This window comes from Stegodyphus dumicola, chromosome 2 (genome assembly GCF_044657685.1).
Source record: "Stegodyphus dumicola isolate Sdum_Otavi_A_Nest chromosome 2, ASM4465768v1".
NCBI classification, from domain to species: domain Eukaryota; kingdom Metazoa; phylum Arthropoda; class Arachnida; order Araneae; family Eresidae; genus Stegodyphus; species Stegodyphus dumicola.
In genome coordinates, this window is record NC_140769.1 from 51257302 (window position 1) to 51269328 (window position 12027).

Here is a 12027-nt window from a genome sequence, read left to right on the forward strand (position 1 = left end):
ACGTCTTTCTATTTCGAATTAAATGAACAAACTCAACTATTTAAAAGAAATATTTTGTCACTGCTTGAAATAAACTATTTTTATATTTCCAAGCGCCAATGTGTTGTCATTCTGCAAAATGTAAATATTTATTTCATCCCCCAAATTAATTCTGTTTTTGGCTGGTGAAGTAAGCGAATTAAATGAAATGAACGCAGATTTTCATTTCTTTTACTATTAATTATTAGCTAGAGGTGTGAAGTTACATTCGCTGGATTCATTAAAATCATTATGTACACATATTTCGTTTTTATATGTGTTTTATAAGAGACTGATTTTACGGAAGAACAATCTTGTTTATGTTCTGAAAAGAGTATTTTCCAGGAGTGGTCAGATGAAGGAATTCTTTGACTCATTCTTACCGCTGTCCTTAGCAGATTAAGTCTTTCAATTTTCTTCTTTAGTAGAATATATCACTTCATATTAAAATATCATACTTCTATTTAACTGCTTACGTAACATATTGCAAAATATGCTCAAACGATTATTTAGGAAAGGCTCATTATTCCTGGATCACTGTCTCTAAAAATTATTGAGTTAAAGGGCTCATTACTAGGCTGATATAAAATAGTTATTAATTTTGAGTAAGAATATTTAATCCATCTTTGACAGGACGAACGGTGAGGTCGATGAGCAATGGTAATTCGGCCGAGGATCAAATCCAGGCAAACAGTTTGGTTGCACGAGCGTCATCGTGTTTTTCTCAAGTGTAACGTAGATTCAGACTAGTTTCCTCTAGAATCTCCTCCACGAAGACATGCCTCCTCTTAGGCGAATGGCCTTCGTGTGCTTTGCCATAATTAAACGAAACCATGCTTAATGTATTATTACGCGTTACGGGTTAGTTGATGTCTTTTTAAATAATCACATCGGATGAGAAGTAATAAATTTAGAATTAACTGTAATCAATAATAGATAGCAAAATTAACAACTGTAAACAACTGAAAGAAAATGCAAAATTTAGGCAAATCTTCCATAACACAAGAATAATATAGTAGGTTACCATATCATTCACAGAGTAAAATCTCAAACTCATTTCAACCCTCTTCACCTCAATTTAATTGAAAACACTCAGAAAACTAGCAGCTAGCTTTCGGAGTAGAAATGCTAGTACAGTGTTAATAAGACGCAGTAAAAAGAAATCTTTAAATGTCGCCAATGAAAGAGCAATGAGAGTGTCGGTGCTGTTTTGTCCCAAGAAATAAACGACCAAGAACGTGTCATAGTGTACTGGAGCAAGTGCCTATCAAAACCGGAGAGGAATTACTGTATTACCAGGAAAGAATTGCTCGCCATAGTTAAAGCTGTAGAACATTTCCATCATTTTCTTTACGGCAGAAAATTCCTGCACGGATCATGCATTATTGGCCTAACTTTTAAATTTCAAGAATTCTGAAGGCCAAATTTGCAGGTGGATAGAGAGACTCCAGGAATATGATATCTCTAATCCGTCATTGGAAGGGATCATCCCATGGAAACGTGGACGTCCTGCCTAGAAGACCTTTCCTGGAAAACTGCCGATATTGTTCCAAGATCGAATGCGAGCTGCTGAGACCGGTCGCACGAAAAATTACAACATCAACATCGGCTCATCGAGACCCAGAGAGTGACAAAGAAGTCAGGTTAAACCAGCAGGAAGACGGCGACATTAAACCCATAATGGAGTTGATGGAATCTTATAGACAGAGAAAAAAGAAAACCTATTTGGCAGGACATTTCGATCTATAGACCTACGACAAAACAATACTGGACCCTCCTAGACTCACTTCATATTTGAAACGGCATCTTACACTGGAAATTCGAATTGGATGATGGAAAGACTTTCGGATGGCAACTGATACTCCCAAGATCCCGGATTCTGGATGTCCTTAAAGAACTACATACCAGCCCTATAGGAAGTCACTTCGGAATACTTCACTTCTGCTTCTATAGGAATAATGCAAAGGATAACGTGCAAGAGTGGTGCCGATCTTCGGATGTCTGCGCTGGTCGGAAAGGACCGGAGAAAGCCAAGGCAAGCTGCAACGTTACAATGTAGGAGCACCTTTTCAGCTTATCGCCTTTGACATCTTGGGACCTCTGCCACGAACTGCTGATGGCAACAAATACGTCATTGATTACTTCACCAAGGGGCCTGGAGCATATCCTATTCCTGAACAAGAGGCTGTCACAGTAGCAGATGTAATGACACAGCAATGGATTTGCAGGTTTGGTGTGCCTCTTCAGTTACATTGCGATCAGGGAGGAATTTTACCTCGGCTGTAATCAAAGAATTCTGCAAGCTACTCGGCATTGACAAAACCCAAACGACGCCCTTACATCCCCAGTCGGACGGCATGGTAGAGAGGTTCAATCGAAACATTCTTAATAACCTCTCATTAGTGGTTTCCAGAAACCAACAGGACTGGGAAAAGAAGTTAGCATTGTTTCTACTGGCTTACCGCTCGGCTGTCCACGAGACTACCGGCTGTTCCCCATCTCAACGGTCGTGACCTTCGTCTCCTCTACCTTTTGATCACTTGTTTGGTCGCCCTACGGATGCGCATTCATCGTCTGAGGAACACATCCAAGTTCTCCAGGCCCGGTTTGAAGTGATGCACAATATTGCACAAGAGCAAGTCAACTTGGCGATGGAGAAGATGAAGACCCGATACTACGCGAGAGCTACGGGACATCGAGTCAACGAAGGAGGCAAGGTGTGGTTGTGGAATCTGACTCGACGGAAAGGACTCTGTCCGAGCCTGCATTCACCTTGGGATAGTCCGTACAGAGTCCTAAACAGGGTGAACGACGTCATGGTTCGGATCCGTAAGTCATCGAACTCTAAACCTAAAGTCATTCACTACGACAGGTTAGCTCCTTACTATAGCCATAGTACGTAGTGTATATAATGTAAACAGTATAAAACCATGATATTTTTTGTATTTAGTATTTGATTTGCATTTAGTATTTGATAGTATCAGAATTGTATTCAGTATTTAATCATTTTTTATTTGTTTTAAGTTACTTATTGCAATTATTGTTTATGTTGTTTTTTATTGTAATATAATGTTTATTATTACATTGATGTTTTAGTTGGAAGTGTGGCTTCCTGTCCATGGATTGTACTTCCCGGGACGTACGGTCCTTGAGAAGGAGGCATTGTTACAGTTTGTATATAGTTAGCTATTTTTGGTAGAATTTGCAATTAAAATTGTTTTATTTTCCCGTGCGATGTAGTATGAGAGGTTTTTGAAGAGAAGGATGCGTAGGAAAAATTAAAATACAGGAACACTTGCATTTAACATTTAATAAAGAGATGTTTCGTTATTGCTTTTGTTTTCCAGAAAACTCGAGAAATAAATATTACCAGAATATTCTCGTGCATGAGTAAAAAGCTTATAAAAGCCGGATTAAAACTTCTCAGTTCAGTTGTTTACTTAGTTCCTGTTGTTGACTGCAGCGAAATTGCAGTGAGATCGGATTAGCGTTTCTTTGCTTTTGTTCTGTAAAACATTTTAGTAGTTTAAAATATAACTATTGTGAAATATTTTGACATTGTACGAATATTGCTTGGGATAAGAATGAATTTTATAATTGTGTATTCAATCCATTACGAACCCGTACGCACTCAACAATGTTCTGAATTAAATTCATTTTTTCTTAAATCAGTCTGATTTAAATGAAAAAAAAATAATATTTTTAACATATTGGATCTATAGATTTTAAACAGTTGAGTTTGCTAATTAATTAATAGCAGAATTTAGAACAGTATTATTTTTCTGAATGGCAACACACTCGAATGAAAAGTGAAACAACATATTTAAGTAAAATAAAGCAAAATCGCATTTCGATACTAATAGCCCTTTTGGGATAAAACTGAAACTCGTCTGCAGAAGAAAATTCTCTTGTTATTTCTTATATTCAAGCAAGCATTGAGCCTATTTTTCACTTTAACAACCTCTTATAAAATGAGCAAAAAAACTACTTAAAGCATTTCTACCTAAGTGTTATGGAAAGCTAACGATACCGTGTTGACGATCGGTTAATTGATAACCGAAACCTGTAATTTTCTTTCCATTACTTATCTTTTTTCCGCCCAACCATTGTTCAACAAGCTCACTAAGTGAATCAATCACAATAAATTTGTTTGAAACTTTCACGCCATAATTACATTTAAGAACGTTAACAGCGAAATGATAGAGGGAAACAGGAATTATTTTGAGTGTCTGATATTTTGAGTTAGCTTTATCAATGATAGAATATTTTTACTTTTTACATTTATTGTGAAAAGATTTTTATGCCTGCTCATCTGTTATCTTTTTTATGTAAATAATTAGCTTAAAACTATCATCAGAGTAATTTTTGGCGACTGGAGAAAGAAAAAATAAAATTATGACTTCGAAAATAAGTGAATTATTCATTGGTAACCATGTGGCACTTTTAATATTTCTTTCTCATTGCAAGTTATACATTAGGAAAACAGAAATCGTATTTCTTTATTGCCTCATTGATTGGCTATTGAAATAAGCTGACGTATGCAAAAGCTACTTAAGAACAGGATGAGCAGAGTGGTTTACTCATAATATACAGTCCCCAGTGGTTTACTGGCCATTTGTTACACAAATTAGATTGGGTTCCTCATGTTATATTGGTTACTATTACACATGGTGAGAATCACAAAATATTCAACATGCAACCAGTCCGTTCATCTAGATTAAAACCCAGGATAAACTACTAGCACTAGCATTTTCAGCTACTTGGCTACTGCTGGCCATTACCTTAATTTCTTGTAGTAAGAAGAAGGTTAATAAAATGTATTCCATCTGAATTTCGGTTTCATATTAATTTATAAATATCAGTGTTATTATTTGTAAGTCTCAAAGGGTTTTATATATAAATAAAAGGAAGAATAAAATCATAATTAAGACGATAACAAAGCCACCATACACGACCAAAGGGAGCCTCTATCACATTCAATGAATACTCTCATCTGTCCTTCTTTTACAGTAGACATACAGTGAACCCATTCATTATGACTATTACATCTAAATTGGTTAATTAATATCGATATTGATGATTATTATTATTTTCTAGGACAACCTTTACCGAACTCTAGAGACTAAACTAAAATAGTTAATGGTATTGAGCAAATCAAGAAGTTTTATTGCATTTCCTTATATCCATTTTTCCTATGACAGCAATTCTATTTTAATGAAAATAAGATTTAATCACTTCTTAATAATGAATTATACCTTTTCTCAGCGAAGCGTGATTGATCATTCAGGCGTGATTCGTTGCTTATGATATAACACTATTTAGATGTTTCCCTACGCTCTTTAAATGATTCTTCACACTCTAAAACTATTTATATTAATTTTTTCTTTCTCTTTTCCGCAATTGGTAACCATTCATAAATCAATGTTCAAGTGGCCCAAAAGACTCAAAGATTTCTGTTTTTAGTATTTTTTTCAATCGATTGCATTCGTTTCTAAGTTGAAAGTTTAACGTATGTACGCATCCTGAAGGCACAAGTCCTGGAGATATTTTTGAAATATTTTCAATTGGCCTTTTATTTAAAAAATGGAATTCTACTGGAAAATGAAAATGAGAAAATCTTAGTTATTATCTTAATTTAAATTGTAAATTTTGTGTATAAGTTAAATAGATGCAAGTAATTATCTCGAAAATAGTAAGTTGGTTGAGGTACTAGAACTTCAAGCTACTTTAGAAAAGAAAGTCATAAATCAAAAATGTTTAATAAACTCGTGTACCGCTATTTTACCCCAGAATGTTTCTTTAGTTGACGCCAAGGTACTGGTGCCACAATGTATGCAGTTTATTGGTTTTAATGCTGAATAATCATCCTTTGTTAATTATTTTAATTCGTTTTCCGTTTACTATGTTAATATCAAAGTACTATACATTGTAGAAAGACATTAAGTATTTTTTTTTTGGAAGTAGGCAAGATGAAAAATATGCAACGACTTCGCCGGGAATCGAACCACGGAACTCTCAATTATGTGCTGAGCGTGCAGACCACCACACCACGAAGGCATGCCAAGAAGGCGGGAGAAATACCTTATAACATGATTGCTAATTGTATTAGTTTTCTTTAGATTTGGAATGTTTGGACACATTTTGAAAACTTCAATTTGTTTCGAATTAAACGTTATAATATCATTAATACACTGGTAAATGTATATATATGTTTCAGACGATTGACAATTTTGTATCAAAATTCGTACTAACTGGAAGAAATTATTACTGTTGAAAAAAATTGTCCCTATAATTATCCCGTTAATTTCTGGTAGATTTCATTTTTAATTTTGATAAAAGTATTCAAGAGATAACAATTTAGATAAATTGCCGAGTTATGTAAATTCATGACGTGCTGAGTTTAAGAACGATGTTGTAAAGTGAAATAAAACTGATTTTAATTTCAAATCTAATCAGTGAGTATAAAATGGCAGAGTGGTATAAAAGTTTCAAACGCACATCTATTAATATTTTTATTAGATAATTGATTTTTATTAGATAATTTATTAGATATAGATTTATTAGATTTTATTAGATAATATTGAGATAATTTTGTTGTAATATTTTAATGATTATTATATTATTGTCAATGATGTAACAATTACGTTATTATCTCTTAGTCATGAAGGCTATATGTTTACATACATTTTTAAATATTTTTGCTAAAATAAAATAGATATTCTTTTTGCAGTTGTTATTTCTATTTGCAGAAATCTCAATTTAACTGTAAGATTGAAACACATACTGAAGTAGGTATTATTAAAAATTTTTAAAATTTTTTATAAGAGAAGAGAATGAAATCTGAAGACAGTAGCTTTTTTATTATAATTGCTTTATGAATAATTTCCCTACCCAGTACTTTTTTGACAATTTCATTATGGCATATTTTTCAAATGATGCTGAAATTATTGATTGCTTATGCAACGAAAATATTAATAAAATGATTTTTGCTATTTTTGATATCTTCATTTATTTTTGGGTATTTGTGGCTTACGTTTTGATTTTTTTAAAATTTTATGAAGAAGTTTAGTAACTTTATCTTTGCGCTTTAAAAAGATAAAAAAGGCTACTGGGTTTGATGATAGGTTGATTAATGATAATAATATGTTCTACAGTTTTAATGCTGATTGATAAAGTAACAGAAAACTCATTCGAAAGTTTCATAAGATTTTTAAGATTTAAGTATTAGTAATTTCTGAGTTTGTAAAGATATATTGGTTATTGATGGTCGATGAATGTTTTATATTTATTATTTTGACAAACTAAAATGTTGTTATTATTATTATCATGACTATTTTGGTTATGTTTTTTACTCATAGAAATCAAAGGTCTTACTTGAACTATCTACATGTCATAATATCAATAGAGAAAAATTATTTTATTAATTTTGAGAAATTTATTAAAGTTAATAGGGTCTGTATTAGGCTGTAAAAGTTCTACAAGGTAATACTTCTCAGGTTTTAATTTTAGTAGAAGCCATATTGAAAAAAACTTCAATAATGCTTTTTTTCAACAGTACGTTTTTAAGTACGGTCGCTAAGCTTTTTATCTATTTCTTAATTGCTTTATTTATTTTCTAATTTTTAATTATTATGTAGTTAGAATACAAGAAACGTTAATATTTTTAATAAACTCCATTTTATTGTAAGAGCTTTCCACAGATTTAATAACATTGCTAAGATGATGGGTTATAATTATTCCTTTTGTTGCAACTACGATTATTTCTTTTATTTTTAATCTGGTTATTTGTAATTTTTAAAATATGATGGATTTTTAGTCCAAAGGGCTTTCAGTCCCGAAGGACTATTGCTTTCGTTTTGGCATTTTGCGTCGGACTCATAAACGTCGGTTCACTTTTCAAACTGTTGCCACAAAATGTTAGAGTCCTGCATTATATTTGAAGAAATTAAATAATGAAAAATCTGCATAAATGATTGTCTATTTCTCGCATTGTGATAAAACAATGGTACATAGAGCCAACGAATTTTGAATGACGAAATCCTACTGCGAATATGGGCATCTGAAATCCCAAATTTGGAATTTGTTTTATTATAGATTTTATATTTTGTAAAACTTTAACGAATTTTTGATTTACAAACTCAATGCTTTAAAAGCGAGAAATGGCAACGTTATATAGAAAAAAAATACTTTTATCTCCAGCTCGCGAGACTGTGTATATCGGAAATTCTAAAGATATGCTTAATTTAACATTATTTTGCGATATTGCTCTTGAACTGAATTTTATGGTTTAAGTGCAAAGAACATGATATTTAATAAATAAAGGTAACACTCAAAACGTTAAAAAAACGCCCCTTTGGACGTAATTTAAAATCTGAAAAATTTCAGATTTTTTTAAAAAAATTTTTTTTCTTTTTTCTTTTACACTGATTTGAAATCACTGTATTAAATTTAGAGTCAAAGTACTTTTGCATTAAGATTGTAGACTTATAAAATTCCTTTTCAATTTTGGTAATAATTGTTTAAAATGTTTATGCAAAAAATATCAAAACTATGGTTCTTAAAATGCTAAAGTTTGACTATATAGTAGGTTTTAGTAAGCTTAGAATTTATTTAATTTTTTAATTTACGACTTGAAATTATAAGTCTTTAGATTAATATGGTTTTTCGTTTATCCAAAATAGCTAAGTTTGCTCTGCATATTATAAGATATTTGCAGATGGGTTTTCTCAACAGTGTTTTTTCATTGTTTATTGGCTTTATTATTTGAAGGTGATTTTGATTTTTGCCGACGAAATAATTGAGATTTTCACCTTCATCAGTATCAGTTTTCTTTAAATTAGCAAAATAATAAAAATCAATAGACAGCTAACCTAGTTTACAATGATATTGTTACGAAATGTACAGGCGCGGTAAGATGGCTTCCCCGCAAAGCAGTTTTAAGGTTGCCATAAATAGTAAAGAAGGCAGGGTTGCCACATTTGGCGATAAATCGCCCGTTTGGCAACAAAATTGGCGATATACCATGGACGGATGGAGAACCTTCTGGAACGAATTCTTACCGGTTTAGCCCAGAATGTTCTCGAACACAAGCCGAAAGTTATATAAACCTTGCTGGTCCGCAGTCAATTAGTGCGTCTCGAGTTAGTCCGTGCGCAGTCGATCCAGTTGATAGCCAGGCAGCGAGCGTTGAGTAGGTCGTCGAGCGCACCAAAGGAGTCTCTTAGTATATCGCGGTTAGTGCATCCTCGAGAGAGCGTGTTGAGCTTCGGGAACGACTGAAACGAAGAGTCGGGAGCTATGCTCTCTGTGTCGTCGAGTGCACCGCGAGTTGCAGCATGGAGAGTCTCGAGAGTACGTGGAGTTCCGAAAACGACCAAGAAGAGTCAGCAGTTGTATTCTGGTGCTTTGCAGTGAAGCTGTCTCCACCGTGATAGCCTGATAACTTGGAGGCTGTGTCGCTGATTGTTCCAGCGAGTGTATAGTAGATCTTCGACGACTGTTAAAAGTGACTTTTGATATGTCCTGATTAATACTGTCTAAATAAAGTGTGTTTCGATACTTCATCAAATGTCGTCATTATTCACTCTAAATCTACCAACCCGGTACCAACGTGAAGGAAGAAAATAACATAACAACTGGTGTCAGAAAAGAAAAAAAAAAAAAAAAGTAACAATACGTTATAAGGTATTTCTTCCGCTTTCTTAGTGAGCCTTCGTGGTGTAGTGGTCTGCACGCCTAGCGCGCAATTGAGAAGTCCGTGGTTCGATTCCTGACGAAGGCGTTGCAAATTTTTCATAGCCCCTGCTTCCAAAAAATACCTTATGTCTCTACTATGTTTATTCGGCAATTAAAAAATCAAGTAGATGCGTTAAATTTTGTGTAAATCAAAATTCATATAAATATTTAGAGAACTAGAATAGTAAATTATTTAATATGATACTTTTAAAATGATGCAGATTGCTGCGAAAGTAATATGAATAAAATTTTGCTCAGTTCTCTAAATGAGTACGACTGTTAGTAACTGCCTAACATTAAAAAAGGAGTTATCCACAACACCTGAGCATTTATATTTTAAATAATTAATGAGCATCTTTTTTCCCTTTTTGAATCGCTTATATGCTGCTATATCAAGCCATGTTTTGATGGGGGTCTGTGACACTTAGCCGACAACCACTTTACTGATAAGCCGACAGGATACTTAGCTCATGAGACATTTATCTGACAGCGCGTTTTAGAGGCAACACGTTTAAATGAAAGGTAAGATACTCGTATATTTAGATAGAACCATACGATAATGTTCTTGTAAAATTCGTCTATATTTGTCGGACAAAATGCTTTTATCAGAGTACAAAACGAGAAGGTTTTTATAGACAAGTACCATAATTTTGTTTCCATTAAGTGCTAACCAGAGTGTAGACTTTAAAATTATAGGAAAAAAGAAGTATCTGAGGTTGGAGTAGATTTTAAAATCAATTTCGAGAGCGATCAGACAAAGATCCATTTCAGGAGGGGGAAAGAAAATTGGAGCATTGAGAGGAGGAACATGAATTTATGTAAAAAGGAATGTGTGGAGAAAAACGAAAAGAAAGTAGACTGTATCGAGAAAAATAGTAATGAAACGTCGAAAACCTAAGATATTAGGTTTATAAAATCTGGGAGAACTAAACTGAAATTAACTAAAGAAGATAAAATTCTGTGAATGTGAAAGTGGCAAGAAGAAATGTATTCTGTGAAAGAAAATCCATTTCACAAACTCAAGAAGCTCTATGAATAATTTTCGTAAAACCAACATCAAAAGTATGATTAAATGTCCAGATGTGACTAGCTATCGAGCAATCTTTCGATCCAAGGATTGACGTTGCAAAATTTCTGCACATATACTTTCGCCGATACATTGAAAAGATATGTCATGAATTTCACAAAAATTAAAATTAAAGAGGGGGATCTTAAAGAACTGAGGAACGAATTTTGCTGATGTTTTCAAAATCTTCAGTTGTAAAAATAACTCACATGTCATATCAGAAAAAGTATTCTACATAGAAAGACAGCCTCTTTATTTCGGATATATAAATTCTACTATATTTGAAATTTAAGCATTGTTAATGATAAGAAATTTTATCCCCGGTTTCAGCGCCGAATTATCAAAAATATTGCTTACTTCCTGCAATATTTCAGGTTCATAGTTTTATACCTAAATAAGATGCAAATTGATAGACTGGATCATAAGAGTTCATTCTCTATCAAAAAAAGGTTAGTCGTGGTTCTAGGAAATAGACGGTTATTTTGAAACACTTAAGTAATGATTTCGATGAACAAAAGAGATGACTGTGAAGAGTAATTAATGGCATGAAGAATCTGGAGAGAAGGGCATAAAGTATTTGGCACGTAAACTAAATTCCTCTGCTGTCACGAAGCAGTTTCCTTTACAAAGATTATAACTAGCGACTAAGAATAATTTAAGACACTTTTACTAACGGAAGAGTAATAGGATGATAGCCTGAAGGAAAAGTTAGGGTCTTGACCTGGCTTATGAATGGGAGAAGCCGACAGCTGTTTTCCACGACTTAGGAAGGATGCGGAACCCAAAGATGAAGTTAATGAGGACGAAAAGAAAAATAATGGTATTAAAAGGATGATTTTTGAACGCTTGATTAGTGTTGCTCTCAATGCCAGAATCCTTAGCGATTATTTTAATGAGTGTAGTAATGATAGGAACTCGTTCGTAGAAGCAGAATCTTTAAATTACTTACTTGCTCGCTTTAAAGCGCTTATTATTTTGCTAAATATATATCACCATTTTCTGAAAGAGCTCACTTAATTGACTGTCAGTGGCATTTGTTATAACATAAAATGCAAGTATGCTGCGAAAAGATTTATAGTAAAATCTGATAAATATATTGACATCATTTTTATGCTAGCTTTACGTTTTGTGATGAGTTTTACAACGAAAAACAAGGTAACAAGATGTAAAAAGAAAAACAAGGCAACAAAGGTAATGTAGTGCATCAC